This window comes from Mobula birostris, chromosome 19 (assembly GCF_030028105.1).
Source record: "Mobula birostris isolate sMobBir1 chromosome 19, sMobBir1.hap1, whole genome shotgun sequence".
In the NCBI taxonomy this organism is placed as follows: domain Eukaryota; kingdom Metazoa; phylum Chordata; class Chondrichthyes; order Myliobatiformes; family Myliobatidae; genus Mobula; species Mobula birostris.
Window position 1 is genome coordinate 43855931 of NC_092388.1, and position 26740 is coordinate 43882670.

The 26740-nt window shown below is 41.5% G+C and overlaps 1 long non-coding RNA gene across 1 annotated transcript in view; it reads right to left on the bottom strand.

The window, feature by feature from the left end:
• Window positions 1-26740, bottom strand: part of LOC140212557 (uncharacterized) — a 485064-nt gene that overhangs the window by 189717 nt on the left and 268607 nt on the right. Inside the window, exon 3 of the long non-coding RNA XR_011889745.1 lies at window positions 21850-21930. This is a non-coding gene — a long non-coding RNA (uncharacterized lncRNA). The remainder of the gene's footprint in view (window positions 1-21849; window positions 21931-26740) is intronic.

Sequence of the window (26740 nt, forward strand, 5' to 3'; positions counted from 1 at the left end):
TTCTAAGGAGCAGCAACTCAATTCATTTCATGCAGATGCAGTCATCAGGGAGTCTGGAGGTCTCCCAAATTTCCCCACACCTCACACAAGGAACATACACAAGGAACCTCTGGATCCATTCTCAGCACACTAGCTATGTACTGACAGAAAAAAAAACTTTTTTTAATTTCGTGCTTTCTTAGAACCTCCGTGATACAGGAGCCTGAAGACATACACTCAAATATTGCAGGAACAGCTTCTTCTCCTTTGTCATCAGATTTCTGAATTGACAATGAACTCATGAGCACCACCTTACTATTTTTTTTACTCTCTTTTTACACTACTTAATAAATTTAATTTATACCAATATATTTCTTATTGTAATTTATAGTTTTTTCATTATGTATTGCAATGCACTGATGCTGCAAAGCAACACATTTCATGACATATGCCAGTGTTTTTAAACCTGATCCTGATAGGATTTGTCCCTTCCGGCCCTTTCAACCATACCGCCCAGCAACCCACTGATTTAACCCCAGCCTAATCACAGGACAATTTACAATGACCAATGAACCTACTAAACAGTACATCTTTGTTCTGTGAGAAGAAACTGAAACACCCGTAGGAAACCTATGTGCACAGGAGAAGGAACATGCAAACTTGCTCCCACTGGACGCTGGAATTTAACTCCAAACTCCGACAGCCCAAGCTGTAGCAGTGTCGCACCATCAGCTATGCTACTGTGGCATGATGCATTTGTATAAAAGAATGACTTGTGGAAGTCAAGTTTTGAGCATAAAAGCCCAAGCAGAGTTGACCACTGAAGGGTGCAGAAGAGATACTTTCAGCTCTCTGAGATATGCAGAATTTTTTGCTTTTTGATAAAAGTCATTGGATTATATATTTATCTGAAGCAAGGTAAAGCACTAAAATTACAATAGAGAATGATCGTAATTTGGTTGAACAGATTGAAGTTGCAGAATTGACCTTCTGTTCTGAGATTTAATTTCCCCAAATGAGCTGTTTATTGGGTCTATAACAATCTAACTTGTAATGCTCTCCAAGTCTCTTCAATGGATATATGAATCCCCTACCCACATCCATACTTCTAGCTTCTCTCTGGCACCCAGATAACCAGAACAACCGTCATGTTGAGCAATAGCTCAAGAGCTTTGCTAATTATTAAATGATATGCGGATCCTTCTTTTATTCACCGTTGTTAATTTGAAAAGCAGCCAGATGCAGCATTCTTATCACTGAAACAAGTTCCTGAAGATATTTTTAAGATTCAATATTAACACAAGGTTGATGCAGTCTCAAAACTAATAATAAACCTTTAATTATTCTCTTTAAATTTCCCGCTTGTTATGAAAATGCAATTAATATTTCACTGTGCATGGGGTATCATTTCAATCCTTTTTCTAGTGAAGAACATTATTATCTTTCCAACAATACAAATTGTATATTAATGTGAAGCTCTAACACTTGACAAATTCATTTGTTTTGAGGAAAGATACAAGTGTTCTCTGAGAAATGGCATATTCATGAGCACAAAGGCCATATTTTGGCAACCAGCCAAATTCTGTATCAAACAACGTTATAAATCTTGGTTGTGAAATAGCACTTGTCTGCAATAACGGTATAAGACTTAGGCACAAAAGGAACATATCCTCTAGGTTAATTGATTAAAGTTTGTCTTGGAAAGGGAAAGCCTTAATATGTGGATGAGGAAGTGGAAGGGTGGGTTAGTAAGTTTGATGATGACACAAAGGTTGTTGGCATTGTTGATCATATGGAAGATTGTCATTGGCTACAATGGGACAGAGCTGGGCTGAGAAGAGGCAGATGGAGTTCAAATCTGGAAAATTGTGAAGTGATACACTTTGGAAGATCGAATCTGAAGACAGAGTACAGGGTTGGGGCAACTTGATTGAGGTATATAAGATTATAAGAGGCAGCAATAGATTAGATATCCAGCACCCTTTTCCCCAATTCAGCAATGGCCAGTATCAAAGGACATCCATTAAGGTGAATGGGAAAGTTTAAGGGAGATGACAGAAGTAGATTTTAAAAATAAAATGGAGGGTTGTGGCTGTCGAGGAAGGAAGGGTTAGGTTGATTGTAGAGTAAGTGTATATAAGTCAGCACAATTTCACAGGCCAAAGGGCCTGTACTATGTTGTACTGTTCTATATTCTATTTTTTTAAATTCCAAATTTACTTTGAAAATTAAAATATTTGCCACTCTGAAGTAAAACTCTTGCTCCAAGCTTCTACATTTTCCATGACGTTGCACAGACTCAGATTAAAATTAGGAAATTGACTGAAAAGTAACGTTTATAACTCCAACACAACCAATGAAATGCAAGTATTTTTGGAGCATTGTCACTGGTGCAATGAACAAAAATGCAGAATTTGCACATGTCAAGGTCCTAGGAATGGCCACAAGATAAAGAGCTAGATAAATTGTTTCAGAGTCATACTTAAAAGATAACAGGGGAATTTCTCCTCTTCTGAAATTATTGGTGTGGGTCTTTTGTGTCTGACTGGGTGATAGGTATGTCTTTGGATTTGCACCTGATCTGAAAATTGATACCTTCAACAGTGAAAAATTCCCCCCAGTTCAACTGTGCATTATATTCTTAGATTTTTAAAAGGTGGAAATTTAATCTGTAACACATAAACATCATCTGCAGTAGATGGAGATCTTCAACAACATACACAAAATTCTGGAAGAACTCAGCAAGTCAAGCAGCATCTGTAGAGGGGAATAAAGAATTGATACTTCTGGCTGAGACAATTCATCAGGATTTAATCTGCAACTTGGTTTTTAATTGCACAATGAACAAACTGCCAAAATTAGGGTTTTCTGTATGGAATAAAAAGAGCTACATTTGGTCATCATGAAATAAAGATGCTTTGGTCATAATTTTGATGCTAACTTGCAATTTTAGCAAATGATATGCAGAAAAAGTGAAATAACTAAATGGAATAATTTATCCATTGGCTGCCTTTCTACGGCTTCATTAGAGCTCAAGTCAAATGTAGTTCATAGTACTTACATGAAATTTAAGATTTACCCAAAGCATTTCAACCATTTAGTTTTTGGCAATCATGAAAAAGTTAATTAAATAAATTATGAATAAAGCAGATCAACTCCTCCATAAATTTTTTGAATTTTCATCGACTTCTTTACCGTGATAACTTTGCTGTCATACTGCACTTAATTCTTTCAGCCATAAACATGTCCTGCCAATTGATCTACATTTCTACTTTATCATTACAGATGAATATACATAAACAGTAAGCACTTGGCTAAACAGTTGATAACTAAACAGTATGGATTGAAGATGCTTGTATGTAAAGAGCAAAACAAGGAACGATATGAGGGTGACTGAACAGCGTGGATTTAAGAGGCTTGCTTGTGAAGAAAAAAGAAGAAATTATATGAGGGTGACAATTTATAAGAACAGACTTAAAAGTTCAATCATAGGAAAACTTACGGAAAAATCTTTGGGAGTCTTGCAATATAATTAGCTGTAATGATCATGAATGCACTTTGTTGAAATTCGTAGAAGTAGACTTAGAAGCCATAAGTATGAAAATATTATGGTATAAATGTTTGAAAAGAAGTTAACTGTTGGCTGTAGGAAAAGTCATGAGAAAAAGATAATCTGGATTGTTCTTTGACAGGGCTGATAAAGTATAATGGAGCAAATAACTTATTTTGTGCTATATGGCTCATCAAGAGAAGTTACACGGGAAACAGACTCTTCAGCCTACCAACTACAGGCTAATCATCACTTTTTTTTTTACACCCATACAACTTTAACTCATTTGATGATACTGGACATGGCAAAAGCTGAAATTTGGAACAAACTCAAATAGCTGCAGGTGCTTAGTGGGTCAGGTAGCAGCTGCAGAGGGTGATGGACAGCTGATGTTTCAGATCTAGACCCTTCATCTGAACTGCCAATGAGGGTCGTCAGATCTACGGCCCTTTCAAGTCTAGTTGTGAATGGTGGTGGGTGTTTAAACAGCTAAGGAGAGGGAGGAGGGAATTCTAGAATATTCCTTTTTTAAAAAATTATGATGTTCCCATTTTATGAGCACTGAAGACAAAGGCTAAAGCATTTGCAACCATGTTGAGGGCAATGTATCAACTAAATTATCATCTCAAGAACATGCAAGCTCTTTACAGATGAAGACTGAGGTCAGCATTGAACCAAGATAACTGGAGCTGCTCTATTAGTTACACCACTGTGTCATCCCTTCTACTTTGTGTTTTACTCAGGAATTTCTTATCTATTCCTTTTTATACAAAAGTCCATGCCACACTAACAGAAAGCATTTTGTTATCACTTTCAAAAAATGCTCTTTAGAAGTTTACCCTTGCTTCAATTTCCATTTCTCACAATTGGTTTGCCTCTCCAAAATGTTAAAAGAATATCAGCAAATATTCCGAGCTGAAGCAATACACAAACTGTTGTTTTTGGTTAGAATGCTCACCACTTCTGTTACATCACTTTGAAAATATATTTATATATACAGTACAGTATCAGTGAAGCACAAAGTCAGGAACTTAAACTAACGATGTGAAAAATCATCCCAATTTTTTTGTACTATTCATTAAAGCGTTCTGGGAAATAGGCCAGGCAGAAAATGAATCTCATTCTCTACAACTCAAAAAAAAATTACAGATAAGAACCCAGTAGACCAACCTAGACAAATGTGAATATACTTATATCCAAAAGTGAGCTTGTTGAAAGTGCAGTGAATACTCAACAGTTCATATTTCCATCATTGTGACTGAGCATCCTGGAGGGTATGGTCTAGGTTCTATGCCAAGGTCATTATCAATGTACCCAAAGCAAGGCTGGGAAGTCCATCTTCCCTGTCTGCGCATCCTAAACACAAAACTTTTTGTTAAATAGAAAGTGACCTGATGATGTTGCAAATGTCACTAAATCCAATCCTGAACTTTCCAATATTGCATCCAGACAAAAATGTTTTGATGGATGGAAACCTACCAGGATCTTAGACCATAGCAACAGGCCCTTTGACCCACAATGCTGTGCCAAACTAATAAAGCTGATGACACCTCATCACTTCGGTCTGCACATGGGCCATATCCCTCCATTCTCTGCCAATTCACAAGAGCCTCTTAAATGTCTCTATTGCATCTGCCTCCACAAATCCTGGCAACACATTCCCCATACCCATTACTCTCTGTGCAAAACACTTGCCCTGCACTTCTCCTTTGAACTTTCCCCTTCTCACTTTAAATGCATACTCTCCAGTAGTAGACATTTCCACCCTATGAAAAGGATACTCGCTGTCTACCCTATCTATGCCTCTCATCATTTTCTAAACTTTCCTCAAGTTGCAGCTGGCATTAAACTATAAACTTTCCAAATCAACAGTGTATGTTATCACATCATAAAGATTCAACTTGCACAATTGTACTGCAATCTGCCATATCATTCCCATGTCGGATGTGAAACAATGCAGACATCCCACCTCTCCCGGAAGTTCCGGGAGTCTCCTGCATATTGATAGAGGCTCCCTGACGCCTGGAAATTATATACAATATCCTGGAAATAGATTTTTTTGAGAGGGAGAGAGAGAGGGAGAGCGAGCATCCTGATTGGTCTCTCTTCGTGCTAAGAGTGGTCCCCAACCACTGGGCCGCGAGGAAACAATAAGATTTGGCAATATGAAACGATATGAGTCAGCTACACCCTTCCTCATTCTCCGTCACGTACTGTTGAATTTTAACGCACGCAAGCTCATCAGTGACCCAAGACGTGCAAAGGAATGGGCCCATGACCCATTTGTGAATGTCCCCGGTGAATCATCCATGTCAGCACGGGAAGAAGATCAACTCCTCGAGCTTGCAAATGACGGTGGGCTGAAAAGTATGTTTGACATAACATCTCTGCCGGCATTCCGGATCAAAGTCAAGGCTGAATATCCTGAGATAGCCACGAAAGCACTGAAAACGTTGCTTCCAACATATTTCTGCGAAGCGGAGTTTTCTGCAATGAATGCAACGAAAACTAAATTGCAGAATAGACTGGACACAGGGAACCCCCTTCGAGTATCGCTGTCTCCCATCACCCCTCGATAGGACTGTCTTGTTGCAGGGAAACAAGCCCAGGGCTCCCACTGTTCAGTGATATTGGTGTGTTGCAATGATTTTATATGTTCATATGGGGAAAATATGCGCTGCGTGTTTGAAATCCAAACGTTACTTAAAATGTTATGATGCTATTGACTTATCACCTATACTCCGGTCGTGATTAACAACCCTCCCCCTCCGGTCCGCCGGTCCGCAAGAATATTGTCAATATTAAACTGGTCTGCGGTGCAAAAAAGATTGGGGACTCCTGCTAAGTAGACCTATCAGTTTTCTCTGTGGGCGGGCTTTACAGTCGACCTCAAAAATAATGACAGTGTTGCTCGCTGCACTGTTTGCAACAGTGGCTTTCCTATTGACCATGGTGGGTTAAAATGTAAAAGACATGTTGAGGTGAGTTTAATAGGTGTCATTCGTTCATTAGCATAGCTAACATTATTTAAACTACCTGGCTAGCTGCTAAGGAGCAACTCTATTGATGTCCTACATGATGAGGCCAAACTCTCTGTAGACTTGCTTAAAGTTGCAATAGAATAAACATGATAATATAATATAAGTACAAATTTTAATGTCACATTTGCTGCACATACCCAACTTGGTTTACAGATTAGACAAAATCACTAAACAAAGTATTACATACACCCTTGGAGGTCGACGGGGGCGGTGGGGGGGGGGGAAATATGGGGTTGCGGGGAGTGGGGGTGCTACTTCCCTGAAATGAGTTTTTGTAGGGTGGGATGTCTGAAAAATATAACACCACTCCTCAATTTATAAATATCCCCTCAGCAGCTACCACCCTCCACCTCTCACTACATTCAAGATAAGAGTCTGATCTTTTCATTGATTATAGACTATTGCTACTTTTTGCACTTCATTTTAATTTACACTTTGTAGGAAAAGGATGCCTTCGGAGTTTGAAGAGATTTGGCATGTCAACAAAAACACTCAAAAACTTCTACAGATGTACTGTAGAGAGCATTCTGACAAGCTGCATCACTGTCTGGTGTGGGGGGGTGGGGCGGCTACTGCACAGGACCGAAAGAAGCTGCAGAGGATCATAAATTTAGTCGGCTCCATCTTGGGTTCTAGCCTACAAAGTACCCAGGACATCTTCAAGGAGCAGTGTCTCAGAAAGGCAGCATCCATTATTAAGGACCTTCAGCCCCCAGGGCATGCCCTTCTCTCACTGTTACCATCAGGTAGGAAGTACAGAAGCCTGAAGGCACAAACTCAGCGATTCAGGAATAGCTCCTTCCCCCCTGTCATCCGATTCCTAAATGGACACTGAACCCATAAACACTACCTCACATTTTAGTATATATTATTGTTGTTTTTGCATGATTTTTAAAAAATCTATTCACTATACATATACTGTGATTTACTTATTTATTATTATTTTAATTTTTTTTCTTCTTTATTATGTATTGCATTGAACTGTTGCTGCTGCTAAGTTAACAAATTTCACGACATATGCTGGTGATAATAAACCTGATTCTGACTTAATGCAATTATGTACACTCAGCAAGATTAAAATTGTTAAGGATGAGAGACTAAAATGAACAGGTGTTCAGTGCCGTCTGCCTGCGTTTGACCGGTTTCTTCTCACTTCTGCCACTGGGTTAAGGTGCAGCAGTGTTGGGTCCCATGCTGTTGAGTTCGGGAGCCACTGTTCCCCTTCAGCCATCAGGTTTCTGGACGGGCTTCACTTGCCTCAGCGCTGAATGCGCTCTACAGCTGTGGCCTCATTTTCGGGGACTCTGCTGTTCATGTTCTTTGCGTTTTTGTTTACTTCTATTTTACTATTGGTTCCGAGGTTGTCAAGCCAAGGAGTGGTAGTGGGGACAAGCTCTCACTACCTAAAAGTACTTCTCATGTCATGCGCCTCAAATAGCCTCTGACAACCGAGTCCAACTCCTGGCCTTCTCGTGTGGCTTTGCCGCTAAACCCTGCGGAACTATTTCTGCTGACAGGAGAAGGGGCAAAGGCAGGTCCTTTTTTTTTTTTATTAAGTGCAATCATAAACAATAGCCAGATCAGAACTGCTGATCAAGTCAACTAGTTCCCAAAGAGAACTCTGATAGTCCAATCAGATGGTTCACTGCTGCTCAGCGATAGAACACAAAAAAATTATATGTACAATTAAGAAATTTAAAAAATAGTAGAGATACTGGAGTCATGATGATCATGATGAAGTTTGCAGGAGAGAGACATGTTGTCCTCCATAATTCAAAGAGATTGAAGGATAAGGTTGCAGGGTGACAAAACATGGCAGGAGCACTTGGAATTAAAAACTAATCCCTACCAGGAGAAAACAACACCTGTTCTTTCCGCACTGTTCTCCAGAGTTTAAGGACCAAGTCCAGCCGGAACATAACTCACAGGCGCTCTTGAAAGTCAGGTATTAACCCTACCTACCAACAACCAAGCATTGCCATCCCAGTCCCCTTCATGATAGCTTATGAAGAAGCATGTGACTTCCCTCCCAGAAATGATGGGTGTTTGTGCACTCGACTCTTGAAGGCTTGGACTCCATAATTGCAGGTGTTTCCAACCACAGCATCTGGCATCCTTTCCAAATTCTGATAGCACAGTGAAGGAAGCTTCTATCCAGTGTGTAGGTTCTCACATCAGGCATAGAAACGGAATGAGCAGGCATAGGTAAACCATCGCCTTGCACTTAGTAGGCTCAAAGGTACCATTCCAGTCATCTGCCCAGGCTTTCATCCTGTCAAGATCCCTATTCAGACCTGCTGCCACTGTATTACTCTCTCCTGCTCTAATTGGTGCAAATAGTATGGAGTCATCAGCGTACAGGTATAGTTCATTACTGCATGCATCAACCAAGTCGTCAATAAAGATGGAAAACAGAAGTGGCCCAAGTATTGCACCCTGTGGTACAGATGCATTGATGGTTGAAGAATCAGAAGCCTGACCAGAGATAACAACTTTGATGGTCTGTCCATGAAGGTAGCTCTGCAGCCATCTAAGTAGCTTTCCAGATACTCCTTTGGACCTCAGCTTAACAGAGTCCATTATGCCAGACCTTGTCAAATGCTCCTTTGATATCCAGGGCTATGACACACTTCTCCACCTTTGTCTAAGAAGGTGTTCCACGTTTGAGATAAGGTGGTGAGGAGATTGGCTGTACTGTGATCAGGTCTAAATCCATACTGCTTACTTGAAATTAAGTTGTTGCTTCGGGTAGATGGAGATCATCGGCCAGGGAAGGCAGTCCATCTAAGAGAGGGAAAACTCTGATTTCAAACCTCTGCTGCCTTGCGGCCATACCCACTCACGGGGAAGGCTTCAGGAGTAAACCTTGAGGACAAATCCGGAGCTGGAGTCCCTAAGGCAGTCTGACGTTGCCTCCAACCTCGTTCTGGCAACTCCTGCGACGACACTGGTACCAAGCTGTATCAGCCCTTGCCTTTCCTTTGGACAACATCAGTATCGTGGAGAGGGGAGACTTGCTGCATGGGCAATTGCCAGTCCTCCATACAACCTTGCCCAGGCCTGTGCCCTGGCAACCATTCTAGGGGCAGATCCATGGTCTCGCAAGCCTACCGGATGCCACCATTTTACTATTTGTGCGATTTGATTGGGGCGACTCAGTGCTGAATTGACTCTGAAGCTACGGCCTGCAACCATCAGCACAGCATTGAACTGATTCTGCGGCTGTGGCCTGCAGCCACTGGGCTCCTGGACCAGCTTCACTCTCCACGATGGCTCCGTGGCTGTAGACTCACTTTCGAGGACTCTGCACTTAATATTATTTGTTTACTTTTTATTGTTTGCAGGATTTGTTCTATTTTTCCACACATTGGGTGTTTGATGATCTTGTGTGGGATTTTACTAATGTGTTTCTTTGTTTTGTGGCTGCCTGCAAGAAGACACATCTCAAAAGTTGTATATTTTTGATAATAAATGTACTTTGAAGGAAGGCAATAGCATATCAACAAAAGCTCCTGTCTCACAGCAAAAATGTGTGCAATTGCAACAATTAGAAACATGAACATTTCCAACACAGCACAAGTAGATTCAACACCAGGCCTTTGTTGAGCAATCAATGCAATAATTACCCTGGTCTATCCACTCTGGTTCAAATGTTTATCCACTCTTGCTTCAACAGATGGAGTGAACCTTTGTCTGAATTATTTACTGTGAGGAAAGCATTTGATTCTCCAACAATTACGCATGGAAGTTAAATTAAGGTTAACCACTTATGCGTTCCTTTATTATGGATTCACACAGTGGGGAAATTCACCACCCTGTAGACAAAGAAAATTACTTCCCCCTACATACCCTAATGAACTTAACACAATTTTAAAAGTCTATGTTAGATTTCTTCCTTGTATAATTACATTGCAGATTTGTATAAATAATAATATGTAGCACGATTATGATTTCATTTGCTTGGGCTCTTGCTTTTAAGGAAACCAACAACGTGCACCATGGTAATCCATCATCTTGCCTACACAATACTTGTTAATCCCCCAAAATAGATTTACCCCACATTTCTCTAAATTAAGTTTAATGTTTCAAGCTCATTCTACTAATTTACCTTTCTCTGTCCAAAGGTTTTTCATTTTCCTGGGAGGAAATGTTGCGTTGATTAGGGAAGGGACAGTAATTCAAATTGACACACTTAGGTTTTAACTAGGGAGGAGGCAGTTCCAAGAAAACCCCAATTTTCTATTTTGAGGGCTTCAGTTAATGAGCACAGAAGACAAGGTTGAAGCATTTGCAACCACGTCCTGGAAATGTGCCAAATAAATTACCCATCTCAGGATTATTCTGAGATCCCAAAAATTGTCTCCTAACAAATTGTTTCACTCCATGTGATACTAATGTAAAGCTCCGCTGTATTGGCTCGTATATATCTAGGGGAAATCCCACCCGGTGCCCGCCTGGACGCCTCCAGCTGGGTCGGTTGCTGTACCAATGCCACCCAGATCAGTCCCGAACATCAGTCGTCAGCCAGCACACACAGTACATTTTACCAAGTACACTTTATAGATACTAATAAGTCTATGAAATTAATATAAGTTCCATACAGAAAAAGAAGCAGTGGAAAAAGGTGCCAGGTTCAAGTTCTTCATGCATACGTTAGAGCTCAGGGAGTTTTTCGGGACCACCCGGACCCTGTCGACTCGCGGCTCGGGACCACCCAGACCCTGTTGACTCGCGGCTCGGGACCACCCGGACCCTGTTGACTCGTGGCTCGGGACCACCCGGACCCTGTCGACTCGCGGCTCGGGACCACCCGGATCCTGTCGACTCGCGGCTCGGGACCACCCGGATCCTGTCGACTCGCGGCTCGGGACCACCCGGACCCTGTCAACTCGCGGCTCGGGACCACCCGGACCCTCCGGACCCTGTCGACTTACGGCTCGGGATCACCCGGACCCCGTCGACTCGGGTCTCTGACTCACGGCTCGGGACCCCCTGGACCCCGTCGACTCACGGCTCGGGACCACCCGGACCCTGACGACTCGCAGCTCGGGACCACCCGGACCCTGACGACTCGCAGCTCGGGACCACCCGGACCCTGTCAACTCAAGGCTCGGGACCACCCGGACCCTGACGACTCGCGGCTCGGGACCACCCAGACCCTCCGGACCCTGTCGACTCGCGGCTCGGGACCATCCGGACCACCCGGACCCCGTTGACTCGTGGCTCGGGACCACCCAGACCCCGTCGACTCGCGGCTCGGGACCACCCAGAGTGATGGACTGGAGACTTCCCACACATCCGCCGTCCTCCCCGTCTCTCCTCCGACTCCCAGTCAAAAACCCCTGTTCGCAGTCATATGAGACAGCATTATCACCCCAAGAAATGATAACATGAACACCCACTGGCTAATAGCACCCGGCTGTCTATAGTAACCCAAGCAAATGTCTAGCTAGAGACTTTCTCAGCATTTAACATAACATAGGAGCCATTTTAATCCACATACGCAGCAGTTTAAAAGATTAACATAACAAAGAAGCCAGTTTAAATTTAACATACAAAGAGATCCTGCACACTAAGAAACATCTGAAAGCAATAGATCCAACAAAAGCCATAGTCCAGACAACACAACAGCTGCAGAAATGGGAAAGTCCATTCTAGAAGTATTTGTGACTCCAGCCAATCTGTTGTATTATGGTTACAACATTGGCATTTACCTGGCAATGTGGAAAATGAAATAGATGTGATCCTGTTCACAGAAAGCAGGCTAAATCCAATCCTGTTTTTCATCATCATCTAAACAGTACACTTCACCCATAACCAAAATGATACAAGGTGTTGTTAAAACGTTATCAAGGAACATATGTTGTCCAATGATCTGTGGACCAAAGAGCTGAATTCTGGAATGGTAAGGATAAACTGTCCCATACATCAAAATTGGCATTTGACTATGTGTCATATGAAAATATCCTGGTAAAACTAAAATTAATGGCATCAGAGGTTGGAGTCTTATGTCACACAAAAGAAGGTGGTTATGGCTGTTATCAAACACTGAAACCCAGACATCACTCAGGGCAGTAGTTTAGGCTCAACCATGTTGAGCTGCTCCAAAAATGACTCTCCTTCCATTGCAAGGTCAGAAGTGAGAATGTTCAGTTCTATTCACATGCAGCAATACATAGACAGGAAAATAAATGGAAATCGGCAGGTAAGATTTGCACAATGAAAATGCTAGACAATGAGCATTTCCAATACAGAGTCTAACCATCATTCAATGACATGCCTATCACTGAGAGTCTAACCACCATTCAGTGAGATTCCTATACCCAAAGTCCAACTACCATTCAACGAAATTACTGTCACCAAGAGACTAACCACCATTCAGTTGGATTCCTATCACCGAGAATCTAACCACCATTCAATGAGTTTCCTATCACGTAGAGTCTAACCACCAATGAGTTTCCCATCACACAGAGTCTAACCACCAATGAGTTTCCTATCATCAAGAGTCTAACCACCAATGAGTTTCCTATCATCAAGAGTCTAACTACCATTTAATGAGATTCTGATCACGCAGAGTCTAACCACCATTCAATGAAATTCCTATCACAAAGTCCCCCTGTATTCAACATTCCGGGGTACCACAAACCAAAAAATTATTTGGACCAGCCACATAAATTAAATAGTGACAAGAGCTAATTCTGTGGTGAGCAAGTGAAACTCCTACTATCATTTCAGAATCTCATTGTAAAGTTTGAAGCGTTAGGGAATACTCTTCACTTACACGTCCAATAAAACTACAGTAGCTGGCCACTCTCCAGATCGAGCCAGTCTACTTGCTGGGCACCCTGCACAGTGGCTGTACTGTGTACCATTTAGATAATATGCAACACTTACTCACCCAGGCTTGCCCAATAGCACTTCCTAAACCAATAGCCTCTTACCATAAAGGACAATAGTGGCAGGTGCATGCAAACACCATCAACTAAAGATGTCCTTCCAATTTGCTCACCTTCTTGATCACTGAGTCTAGATCCTGAAATTCCTTTCATCAGCCCTGAGGGCACCTTTACCAGAGGACTGTAGCAGTTCAAGAAGATAGCTAACCACCATCTTATTCAGGGCAATGGGCAATTATGCTGGCCCTGCCAACAATGCCCAGATCCTGGGAAATGAATACATTGAAAAGCAAGAAAAGCAAAGTTTTCTCATTTTCCTGATGAGGGCATCTGTTCCACAATTGACTGACAATATATGAAATTAGAGATACCTTAATAATATCCATAGGAGAGTGATATTGTTGGTTGATAATTCATCGAATGAGATGTAATTACATTATCTAATTCCTTTCTAATGGTATTTCTCCATGCCACCAATTTATATCATTCCTACAGCCACAAAAATAATCACAAAATTAATGGACAATCTGATAGCTGACAACGTGTGACAATTCTTCAGCCTAAGTTCTAACACTTTTCATATTCTTTTTATATTCATTTTTCATATTTTTTCATAAATTCTATTGTATTTCTTTATTTTCCTGTAAATGATTGCAAGTAAACAAATCTCAAGGTAGTATGTGGTAACATATACACACTTCGATAATAAATTAACTTTGAACCCTTTCCACCAGTAACCACTCCTTTAAAATTCATTCCTTGGTTAAATCATTGATAAGGAAAATCTACAGGCAGAAATGAACTTTTTTTCTCCCCTCACATTTGAGGCAATGGTGCTCCTGCTAAGATCCTGCTCGTGGACATTCATAAAGGGATCAGTAGAACACCTCGTAAGTGGGATGAGACATGTACATCTTCTGCAGCTGAATGAAAAGGATATGACTGATCATGCCAAATATTACCATCTGACTGATCTGTTTTAAAAAAGTGATGCATTGTATTCTTGACAGCAATGAAAAATGAGTTCCCTTTTCTATTATCAAAACCATTTTTTATGAAAGCAAAGTGATTGGGATAAAACTTACGATTCAAGTAAGCATCCAATTTATAAGAACAATATATATTTATCTTGTTATCGATTGTAAGGCTTGCAATGTAAAAAGCTGAAACGTAATGGGGCTGAAACAGTCATTCAGTTGCTGAATTATGAATAGTAAAAGACAACTTTTCTGCAGAAAGACAACCTTATAAACCATTGCTTCTTATTAAACACTGCATGGTGCTTTAGATTTTATAATCGTTTGAAACCTGAAGGAGTGAAAAAATAAAAGGAGCCAGGAATGCTTTGTCGGTACTCATTAACAATTAGCTGCATTTTTTTTGATGTATAAAAGATGATGACTAAAAATTAGAGGTCATCCATTCTGAAGGTTCCAAATAAGGTAATTTTAAAAGGAGATAGTCATTTAGCTCTCAGCTGATACTAATTAAACTCTCACTTCTTCAGACATATGCATTTTATTGTGGCTAAAATGTACATCATGTAGTGAGCAAGTCACATGCTGAACCTTCTAAATTTGCACAGCCTCTAGAAAACCCAAGGCAATGCCTTTGATTCTCCTTCAAAAATTTCCATTCTTAATTGCTAAATTTATTTATTTTTTGATCTCTGCTTTGAAAATCTGTTTGTTTTCCATCCTTTTAAAAGTGAACAAATTAAAATGCAATGGCTTGAAAAGGCTCCAAATGTTGAATGCCTCATTGGAGCTTAACCAATAGCTCTTCCAGAACATACGTCTCTTGTATTTGAAAGCAAAAGGGCAGCAGAGGAATCGAAACACCACCTCTTTTGGGTTTCCTACAAGTCCAAGCATCCTTATTTGAACATGTAATTGCTTTTGTTTATCATTATTGGTTTAGAATCCTGGATTTTGTGAAGGTGTGCCACGTCTTCCTTTTTGAATGCAATTAAAAATAGATAAGAAATGCTGATTTCACTACTTAAAACCCCCATATCTCAAGAATAATCAAAATAAAAGTCTCACCTGCAGCAGACATTACCAAAATTTGAAGCTCAATAATTATTTTATTTAATTTTCAGATCACAAGTGGTAAACTGCAATTTTACGTTTACCATCACAAATGACCAACGATGCCTACAGCCGGAAAATAAAGCTCAATAAATAAATTCAATAAAGTACCCAAATATACTTTAGTCATAAATACACTTACCTACTAGAATGTCTAAAACCATTCTTATGGAAGAATTGCTTAGTGATGACCTCAATAGTTTAATTGCAAGAGAAAAATAGGTGAATATCTTTAAATCAGCCTTCAAGTTGACATGGAATTTTTCAGTGACCTTTAACTCTTATTGAATCTCATACAGAGACAGGCACTACTAAAATATATCCTGTCACATAAGTTTTATAGTTTATAACAATCCAACAAAATTGTACTCTGAAGCAACTTTGTTTCAGAAATAAGGTTAACAATCATTGGAGATACCAAGTAAAAAATTGACTGCAAGCCACATAAACTGTTGTCAGCATCATGGTCCAATGCCAAGTAATCCAGATATAGAAAATATAAAATATAACTGAAAACAAATAGAGTTACACCATGTTTGGCAGCTTCAGGAGAGAGGAAAAAAAAGTGGTCATTTCAGGTTGAAAAGCCAGTTCAGTTTTCTTGTACATACACAGTGCCTGATAACAGTATCTCCTCCTTTGTCTAATTTTGGCTAAGAAGGTTAGTTTTATGGAAAATTGATAAAGGAATTGAAAGCAACATTGAGGATAAGGTTAGAAAGATGAGAAATTCTGCAGATTTGGCGTAGTGGTAATCTCCACTGGATCAGTAATCGAGAGACAGTTATGCGCTGGGGACATGAGTGTGAATCCCATCATGGCAAATGGTGAATTTGAATTCAATAAAAATATCTGATGACCATGAAACTATGTCAATTGTTATAAAAACCCATCTGGATCACTGATGTCCTTCGGGGAAGAATCCTGCTGTCCTTATCTGGTCTGGCCTATATGAGACTCCAGACCCACAGCAACGTGGTTGTCACTTCAATGCCCTCTGAAGTGGCCTAGCAAGCCATTCAGTTGTATCTGACTGCTAAAAAGAAAGTAATATGGAATGAACCCGGACGGACAACCCGGCATCACCGAGGCACTGGAAATGACAACAGCAAAGCCAGTCCCATCAACCCTGCAAAGTCCTTCCTACTAACATCTGGGGACTTGTGCCAAAGTTGGGAGAGCTGTCTCACAAACTAGTCAAGCAACAGTCTGACATGGTTGTACTGACTAATCAGACCTTACAGTTAACATCCTGGACTCCACCATCACCATTCCTGAGTATGTACTGTCTCTCTGGCAGGACAGACCTAGCAGAGGTGGTGGCACAGTGGTATGCAGTAGAGAGCGAGTTGCCCTGGCAACTCTCAGCATTGACTCTGGACCCCATGAAGTCTCATGGCACCAGGTTAAACATGGACAAGGAAACCTCTTGCTGATTACCATGTACCTCAGCTGATGAATCAGTACTTCTCCACGTTGAGCAGCACTTGGAGGAGGCATTGAGGGAGGCAAGGGCACAGAATGTACTCTGGGTGGGGACTTCAACGTCCATCAGCAAGAATGGCTCGGTAGTACCAGCACAGACCGAGCTGGTCGGGTCCTACTGGACAGAGCTACTAGACTGGGACTACAGCAGGTGATGAGGGAACCAACAAGAGGGAAAAACACACTTGACCTCATTCTCACCAACCTGCTTTCCATGGAAGCATCTGTCCATGACAGCATTGGTAGAAGTGACTACAGCACAGTATTTGTGGAGACTAAATCCTGTCTCCACATTGAAGAAACCCTCCACCGTGTTGTGTGGCACTACCACTGTGCTAAATTGGATAAGACTTTGAACTTTGATCTAGCAGCCCAAGACTGGGCATCTATGAGGCGCTGTGGGCCATCAACAGCAGCATAATTGTACTCAACTACAATCTGTAAACTCATGGCCCGGCACATCCCCCACTCTAACATTACCACCAGGCCAGGGGATCAACCCTGGTTCCATGAAGAGTGCAGGAGAGGATGCTGAGAACAACACCAGGCACATCTCAATATGAGGCACAACACAGGACTACTCTCATGCCAAGCACCATAAGCAGCAAGTAATAGACAGATCTAAGTGATCCCACAGCCAACAGATCAGATCTAAGCCCTGTAGTCCGGCCACATCCAGTCGTGAATGGTGGTGGACAATCGAACAATCACTGGAGGAGGCGGCTCCACAAATATCCCCATCCTCAATGATAGAGGAGCCTAGAACATGTGTACAGAAGATAAGGCTGAGCCATTTGCAACAATCTTCTGTCAGAAGTGCCAGGTAGATGATCCAGCTTGACCTCCTCCATAAGTGCCCAGCATCCCAGATGTCAGTTTGCACCCACTCCAATTCACTGTACATGACATCAAGAAATGGCGGCTGAAAGCACTGGATACTGCGACGGCTATGGGCCCAGACAGAATCCCGTCAATAGTCCTGAAGGCTCGTGCTCCAGAACTTGCTGAGCCATTAGCCAAGCTGTTCCAGTAAAGCTACAACCTTGGCATCTACCCAGCAATGTGGAAAATTGCCCAGGTATGCCCTGTACTCAAGAAACAGAACAAGTCCAACCCAGCCAATTACTGCCCTATCAGCCTGCTCTCAATCATCAGCAATGGAAGGGGTCATGGATGGTGCTATCATGCAGCAGCTCCTCGGCAATAAACTGTTTATGGATAGCCAGTTTGGGTTCCATCAAGGCCACTCAGTTCCTGACTTCATCATCTCCTTGGTCCAAACATGGGCCAAAGAGCTAAATACCAGATAGAGTGAAAGCCCTCGACATCAAGGCAGCATTTGACTGAGTATCAAGATGCCCTACTTAAAATGGAGTCAATGGCATTTAAGGGGAAAACCCTCCACTGGTTGGAGTCATACCTGACACAATAGGAAATGGTTGTAGTGGTCCGAGGTCAATCATCTGACCCTCAGGACAACACTGCAAGAGCTCCTCAGGGAAGTGTCCCAGGGCCAAACATCTTCAGCTGCTTCATCAATGACCTTCCTTCCGTCATAAGGTCACTATCTGAGGAGTCACAAATGGTGCAGAACATTACGCAGATGACTGCATAATGTTCTGCACCATTTGTGACTCCTCAGATAGTGAAGCAGTTCATCAAATGCAGCAGGACCTGGACAATATCCAGGCTTTAGCTGACAAGTGGCAAGTAAAATTGGAGCCATGCAAGTGCCAGGCAATGACCATCTCCAACAAGAGAGGCTCTAACTATCATCCCTTGGCATACAGTGGCATCCCATCACTGAATTCCCTACTAGCAACATCCTGGGGGTTACCATTGACAGGAAACTGATCTGGTCTAGCCATATAAACGCCGTGGCTACCAGAGCAGGTCAAAGGATAGGAATCCTGCCGTGTGTAACTCACCCCTTGACTCTCCAAAGCCTTGTCCACCATCTACAGGGCTCAGATCAGGAGTGTAATGGAATACTCGCCACTTGCCTGGATGACAGCAGCTCCACCAACACTCAAGCAGCTTGAAACCATCCAGTACAAGGCAGCCCAATTGATTGGTACCACTTCCACCAGCATCCCATCTCTCCACCATCGACAAACAGTTGCAGCAGTGTGTACTATCTATAAGATGCACTGCAACAACACACCAAAGTTCCTAAGGTAGCACCTTCCAGACCCACGACCACTACCATCTAAAAGGAAGAGAACAGCAGACATTTGGGAATGCCACCACTTGGAAAGTCCTCTCCACGTCACTCAGTATCCTGACTTGGAAACATATCGCCGTCCCATCAATGTCACTGGGTGAAAATCATGGAATCCCCTCCATAACAGCACCGTGGGTGCAGTCCTCAGAGACTGCAGTGGTTCAAGAAGGCAGCTCATCACCACCTTCTCAAGGGCAATTAGGGATGAGCAATAAATGCTGGCTTAGCTGGAGGTGCCCACATCCCTAAAATGAATAAATAAAAAATAATGGAAATCCAAGCCACACACACAAAAATTTTCTTGCTCTAACTTCTCATCCTTTGTTCCTGATCCTGATGTAGGGTCTCTGCCCAAATCGTTGACTGTTTACTCTTTCCCATAGGTACTGCTTGGCCTGCTGAGTTCCTCTAGCAATTTGTGTGTGCCAAAGATAACGTTGGACAGGACAGATGGCATGGACATCTATGGTAAAGTGATGAAAATCAAAGATGTGCAAAATGAGCTGAGGAACACAGGTCAAGCAAGACACTGTGCCTGTTAATTGTGGATATCAGAATTCCACTGATTTTTAAAACTTAAAAGCACACAAGAAATAGGAGGAGCATTGGCTATCCAACCTTTCAAGACTGTCTGATCTTTCATTCATCATTCGGCAGATGGGGCTCATCAGCCATGGTTGGCAGCTCATCCAGGAGAAGAAAACTCCGATCTCAAACCTCTGCTGTTTGCGGCTATACCCAGTTATGGGGAAGGCTTCGGGGGTAAACCCCAAGGGAAAAATCCAGAATTGGAGTCCCTAAGGCTGTCCTACGTTGAGTTCAATGCTGACCTGCAACTCCTCCGAAGCTGCTGGTACCAAACTGTGTTGGTCTCTGCCGTTCGTTTATGATGGGTGGAGAGGGAGAGCTTGCTACACGGGCAACAGCTTGCTCTCCATAACGTACTGCCCAAATTTGCATATCTAGACAGCTGAGGCACAACAGCCATGGTCGACCCTGACCGATGGAGGCTTATTTGTTCATTCATTATCTTTCATCAAGATTGTGACTCACCTTCTATCTCAGTGTCATTTTCTTGCACTATCGCCAGATCCCTTGATTCCCTTAATTTCCAGAAATCTATAGATTCTCTGTTTTGATGAGTTCCACAATCAAGTTTTCAGGGTAGGGAGTACCATCTTTTGTCACTCTACTCAAATTATAACATGCAATACAAGTAGAACCATCAAGTCTAGTCCTGAAACAATCATCTGTGATAGCAAAAATCCCCTGATGATTTTTAATTCCACAGTTCCAACATCTATAGTTGGTGTGATTTTCATCATCTGACGGTTCCCTGAGGTCGGGTATACAGTCCCTCATTAACTTCAATGAGAATAGCTCTTCACTCACTCTGAGCATGACACTGTTGTATCCCCTCAATACCAGAACCATATCATAATCTTCTTTTGGATCAGGATGGGAGATCATACTGGAATGTGCGGAAAAAAAAGTGGAGCAAATCTTACAACTGTATTAAAATCCTGAGCTCACAGTATTCTCATCTTTTGGTTGGAGAAACTACAGAAGCAATGGAAATAGAAGGGGAAATAAAACTACAAGCAAACAGATATTTTTCAAGCTATTTTATCTTAGATTTTGATTCTACTGTTCATTGGAAGCTAAATTAACACTAATAATAGTCTTCCTCACAATAACTATCTTGCCTTTCTCGGCTCCCATAATTAGAAAATGTGACAATGGCTTTACTGGAACAAAGGCGTAGTGTCATCACTTGGAATCAGTAATATTTTTTGAAAAGTGCAGCTAGTGTGAAATTTAATCATGGTATAAAGTTTGCCAAGTGGAACTACCATATTATACATTTATCAAGAACACTAAACAGAAAGATTCTCTCTCAACAAAAGAACAGCTTTCTCTCAAAGTCCCTGCTGAACTACTGATTGATTTGAATTCAGAACTGTATCTTGAGATTACTCACGAGACCCAATGTGCAGGAAATAATAATGGTGTTAACGCACCGTAATAATAGAAACATGTTGACTGGGATAAACATATCTCCTCAGAATTATGAAGCATGGATGTTACCAGTCCCATCTGTGTACAGGGTGGTTCAGCAAGTTTAAATGGTATCATTGTCAAATAATCTTTCACACAGAAAAGTCTCTACATAGATTTTTAAGAATTCTTTATAGCAAGTGCACATCATTAAACACAGAAAACATATGAGCAAAAAACAGGAAAGGAAAAATGGCTAATGCAATCAAAAATATAATGTAAATTTTCAATCTTCTCGGCCAAAATTCAAAGTAGTTTTTCAAAAATTGCACGATGGAACTGAACCATTTATCAGAAAAGAAAACTTGCATTTACCTTCAGAGTCATTACAGCCCTTCAGCCCATCACGTTATAATGATCATCAAAGTATCTAACTCTACTAAACTCACTTACTAGAACTTTGTCCATAGCTTTCACTGCATTGACAGTTCAACTACTCCTCTATTTACTACTTAAATGTTTCCAGAATACCTGCTTCTACCACCCAGCTAAATTCTAGGAATCAAGTAATTTGAAGTCATCTTACCTCCTGCTGTTGGCAAAGCCATGAGTAGGGACGGTGTCAGAATTAGCGAAGGTGCTTGTGGCCATTCACATGCTCTATCTGCTGAATAAGGGAAATATGAAAGTGAGTCATAAGTACTCTAGATGGAAGCTAAAACATACTGGACAAATCACCAAAATAAAGTGTATGAAAACAATTATTTAGTACTTGACCACGCTTGGAATTGATATGAATAAGCATCTTTCTGTTATAGAAAGTACCTACACAGGAAGTAGCTATTGACTCTTATTCACAAGACAGTGCACTTCCGATGAGAAGTCCAAAGGAGATTTGCAGGCAGAGGGTATGGGGAACAATATGGACTGATCTTGTCCTTCTTCTTAAAAAATGACCTCATACAGTTTAAGACTGGTTCCTTTTGAGCACTGTGGTGAATATTGTGCACACTTTATTATTAGTATCATGTGGCAGACAGTTAAGTGTTGATAACTGAATACTTGGGAGCTTTCTGAAAATTGGTTAAAAAATGTATGTCCCATTCAACACACACAAAATGCTGGAGGAACAAGTAGTTGACTTTTTAGGCTGAGACTCTTCTTCAGGACTGGAAAGGAAAAGGGAAGATAGCAGAATAAACAGGTGGAGGGAGGGGAAGAGGGATAGCTAGAAGGAGATAGGTGAAGTCAGGTGAGTGGGGAAAGGATGGAAATGAAGGAATATGAGAGGAGAGGTGATATTTTTCCCCCCACTGGAAGTAGAAATTGACAGTCATACCATTCAATTGGAGGCTACCCTGAGGGTGGCCCCATGGTGGCACAAGAGGAGGCCGTGGCGTAACGGGAATAGGAATTGGAATTAAAATCTTGGGCCACCAGGCAGTGCCACTTTTGCTGGATAGAGTGGAGGTGCTCAACGAAGCGTCTCCCCAATCTACAAGGGGAAAACACCAATTTAGAGCAGGCTGCATTGGGAGCACCAGATGCAATAGACAACTCCAGCAGGTTTGCAGGTGAAGTGTTTCCTCACCTGGAAGGACCATTTAGAGCCTTGAATGGAGCTGAGGGAGGAGGTGAATGAGCAGGTGCAGCACTTTGGTCACGTGCAGAAATAAGCAAAGGGGGGGATGAATGAATAAGGGAATCTTGGTGGGCGCAATCCCTGTAGAAAGCAGAAAGTAGGGGGAAGTAAAGATGTGCTGAGTGGTAGGATCCCTTTGGAGATGGCGGAAGTTGTGGAGAATGATGTGTTGTATGCAGAGGCCCTCTTCCCCTCTTTTTCTATTCTTCACTCTGACCTCAGACCTTTTTTTTTAATCTGCCTATCACCGCCCTCCCCCCCCCCCAGTGCCCTCCTGCTCTTCATTCTCCTATGATCCACTCTCTTCTCCTATCAGATTCCTTTACCCTTCCCACCCTCTTCCCCTCTCCCCACTTTTTTATTCTGGCATCTTCCTTTCCAGTTGTGAAGGGTCTTGACTTGAAACTTTGTTGGTTCATTTCCATGGATGCTGCCTAACCCTCTAAGCTCTTCCAGCATTTTGTGTGCCTTGTTCTGCTTTTCCAGCACTTTCAGAATTTCTTTTGTAAGTACATCCCAATTATACTTTTACAACAAAAGGAATGCATTAAGATTCTTTTCTAAATCTCATTAATCAATCTCATTATTTTGAGTTTTATAGGGATGAAAATCTGGTTAACTTGACACAGCTCATGGGACGTTTTTTGGAAGGCTGAAAACTATCATGATACTTATTTAACTCTAACCCAACTTCTGCTCAGGTGCATTGCTATTTTCTTGTGCAACTGGACTAATATGACCCAAACTGAAAAAGACATTTCATTTAAACACAAAGTAATTTTAGAGCAAACTGAATTTCTGCGATCTTTCGTACTATTTAAACTAAAAAAAGCAACCAGATCGATTCATCCCCAAGGCAATTACCCAATAGTTCTGCCTGTACACTGGTCTTCAAAGTGACTCTTAAAAGTTCTTTTCCTCCCAAGAGTACCTTTAAATATTTTAGTTATAAATGATATCCTTCGCAATGTTCAAATTATTTATTATATTAAATCTTTCTTCAGGTGCAGTAATAAAGCTGTGACAGGTCATAGCACATTCCATTGTGCATTTATGTGTCAACTGTTTTAAGTAACTTTCTATGAAGCTCTGCTCTTGGTAGTGAATCATTAAGGATTATATTTTCAACAAAAAGAAACTGGAATCAAAATAGACATATAAAATACAATTCTGAAAGTGGTCATGTAAGTTAAAACATTAGAATACTCCAATAGGTCCAGATGCTTTGGGTATTTATGTTTTAGAGAAGACATCTCTTACCTCTCACCTGAATGCTTCCTTAAATCCGTTTCTCCCTTGTGTACTTATCTAGCTTCCCTTCAATTGTATCAATGGTACTGGCAAGTATTCCATGTGGCAATGCATCACACAATATTATGACTTGCTGAGGAAAAACCTTATACAGATCAATTGCTGCTAGATTTGGACAACCTGGTGGAAAATATGTCGTGGAACTTCCATACGTTTAAAGATTTTTCTCAGGCCATCTTTTGGCCTTCTTGTCATTAGAGAATGAAGGTATACGAAGGTAAGCTAGTGAATCATACAAAAGAGGTTATCAATTTTTTTTTAGATATTTGAGTAAAAGAGAGGAGAGAGTGGATATCGGACCACTGGAAAATGATGCTGTAGAAATAATAACGGGGACAAAGAAAAAGCTGATGAACTCATGTTTTACATCTTCACTGTGTGAGACGCAAGCAGTATATCAGGAAATTCAAAGGTGTCGGGGTGCAGAAGTGAGTGTAGATGCTATTAATAAGAAGAACATGCTTGAGCAGCTTAAAGATCTGAAGGCAAAAGTCACCTGGATCAGATGCACTACACCCCAGGGTTCTAAAAGAGATAGCTGAAGAGATTGTGGAGGCATTAGTAATGATCTTTCATGGATCACTAGATTCTGGGATGGCTCCAGAGGACTGGACAATTACATCTGTCACCCATTCTTTAAGAAGGGAGGGAGGAAGAAGAAAGACAATTATAGGCCAGTTAACCAACTTCAGTGGTTAGGTAAATGTTGAATCCATTATTAAAGATGGGGTTTTGGAGTACTTGGAGGCACATGATAAAATAGACCAAAGTCAGCATTGTTTCTGTTAGGAGAAATCTTTCCTGACAAAGCCTTTGGAATTCTTTGAGGAAATAATAGGCAGGATAGACAAAGGAGGTCAGTGGAGGCAGTTTACTTGGATTTTCAGAAGGCCTTTGTCGAGATGTTGCTTATACAACTTAAGAGCCCAAGGTATGACAGAAAAAAAGCTAGCATGGATGAAAGATTGACTGCCTGGCAAGAGGCAAACAGTGGGAATAAAGGGGACTTTTTCTGGTTGGCTGCCAGTGTCTAGTGGTGTTCTACATGGGTCAGTGATGGGACAACTTATTTTCATGTTATATGTTAAGGATTTGGATGATGATATTGATGGCTTTGTGGCCACATATGAAGATATGTGGAGCAGATAGTGTTGAAGAAACAGGGAGTCTGCAGAAGGACTTAGGCAGACTGGGAGAATGAGCAAAGAAGTGACAGATGGAATATAGTGTATGAAGTACATAGTTGTGCACTTAGGCAGAAGTAGTAAAGGCATAGACTATTTTCTAAATGGGGAGAAAATTCAAAGATCAGGTGCAAAGCGACTTGAGAGTTCTCATGCAGGATTCCCAAAAGGTTAACTTGCAGGTTGAATCCGTGGTAAGGAAGTCAAATGCAATGTTAGCATTCATTTCAAGAGGGCTAAAATATATTGGGTGAAATGCGGAGACTTTATAACACATTGGTCAGACCGCACTTGAAATATTGTGATCAATTTTGGGCCTCTTATCTAAAAGATATGCTGGCATTGGAGAGGGTGCAGAGGAGGTTCACAAGAATGATTTCAGGAATTAAATGGATTACATGCACAGTGCCGATAAAAAGTATTTACTCCTCTTGGAAGTTTACATGTTTTATTTCACAGTGGATTTAATTTGACTTTTCCTTGACACTGATCAACAGGAAAAGACTCTTTCATGTCAAAGTGAAAACAGATCTCTACAAAATGATCCAAATTAATTACAACTATAAAACACAAAATAGTTGATTGCATAAGTGCTCACCCCCTTCCAGTCAGTTTTTAGTAGATGCACCTTTGGCAACAATTACAGCTTTGAGTCTGTGTGGATAGGTCTCCATCAGCTTTGCTCATCTGGACACTACAATTTTTCCCCATTTTCTTCACAAAACTGCTCAAGCCCTGTCAGCTTGCATGGGGATCATGAGTGAACAGCTCTTCTTAGTCCAGTCACAATCTCTCATTGGATTGAGGTCTGGACTTTGACTTGACCACTTCAGGACTTTAACTTTGTTGTTTTTAAGTCATTCCCATGTAGCATTGGCTTTATGCTTGGGGTCATTGTCTTGATGGAAAACAAACTTCTCTCAAGTTGCAGTTCACTTGCAGACTGCATCAGGTTTTCCTCCTGTACTTCCCTGTATTTTGCTGCATTCATTTTACCCTCTACCTTCACAAGCCATCCAGGCCCTGCTGCAGTGAAGCAGCCCCACAGCACGATGCAGCCACCACCATGCTTCATGGGGGGGGATAGTGTGTTTTTGGTGATGTGCGGTGTTTGGCTTACTCCAAAGCATACAGTCTGATGGCCAAAAAGTTCAGTTTTGGTTTCACCAGACCATAGAATCTTTTTCCAGCTGACTTCAGAGTCTCCCACATGCCTTCTGGCAAACTCTGGTGGAGATGTTATGTGAGTTTTTTTCCCTAACAGTGGCATTCTCTTTGCCACCACCTGCCCCCCCATAAAGCTGCAACTGGTGAAGCACCCAGGCAACAGTTGTCATATG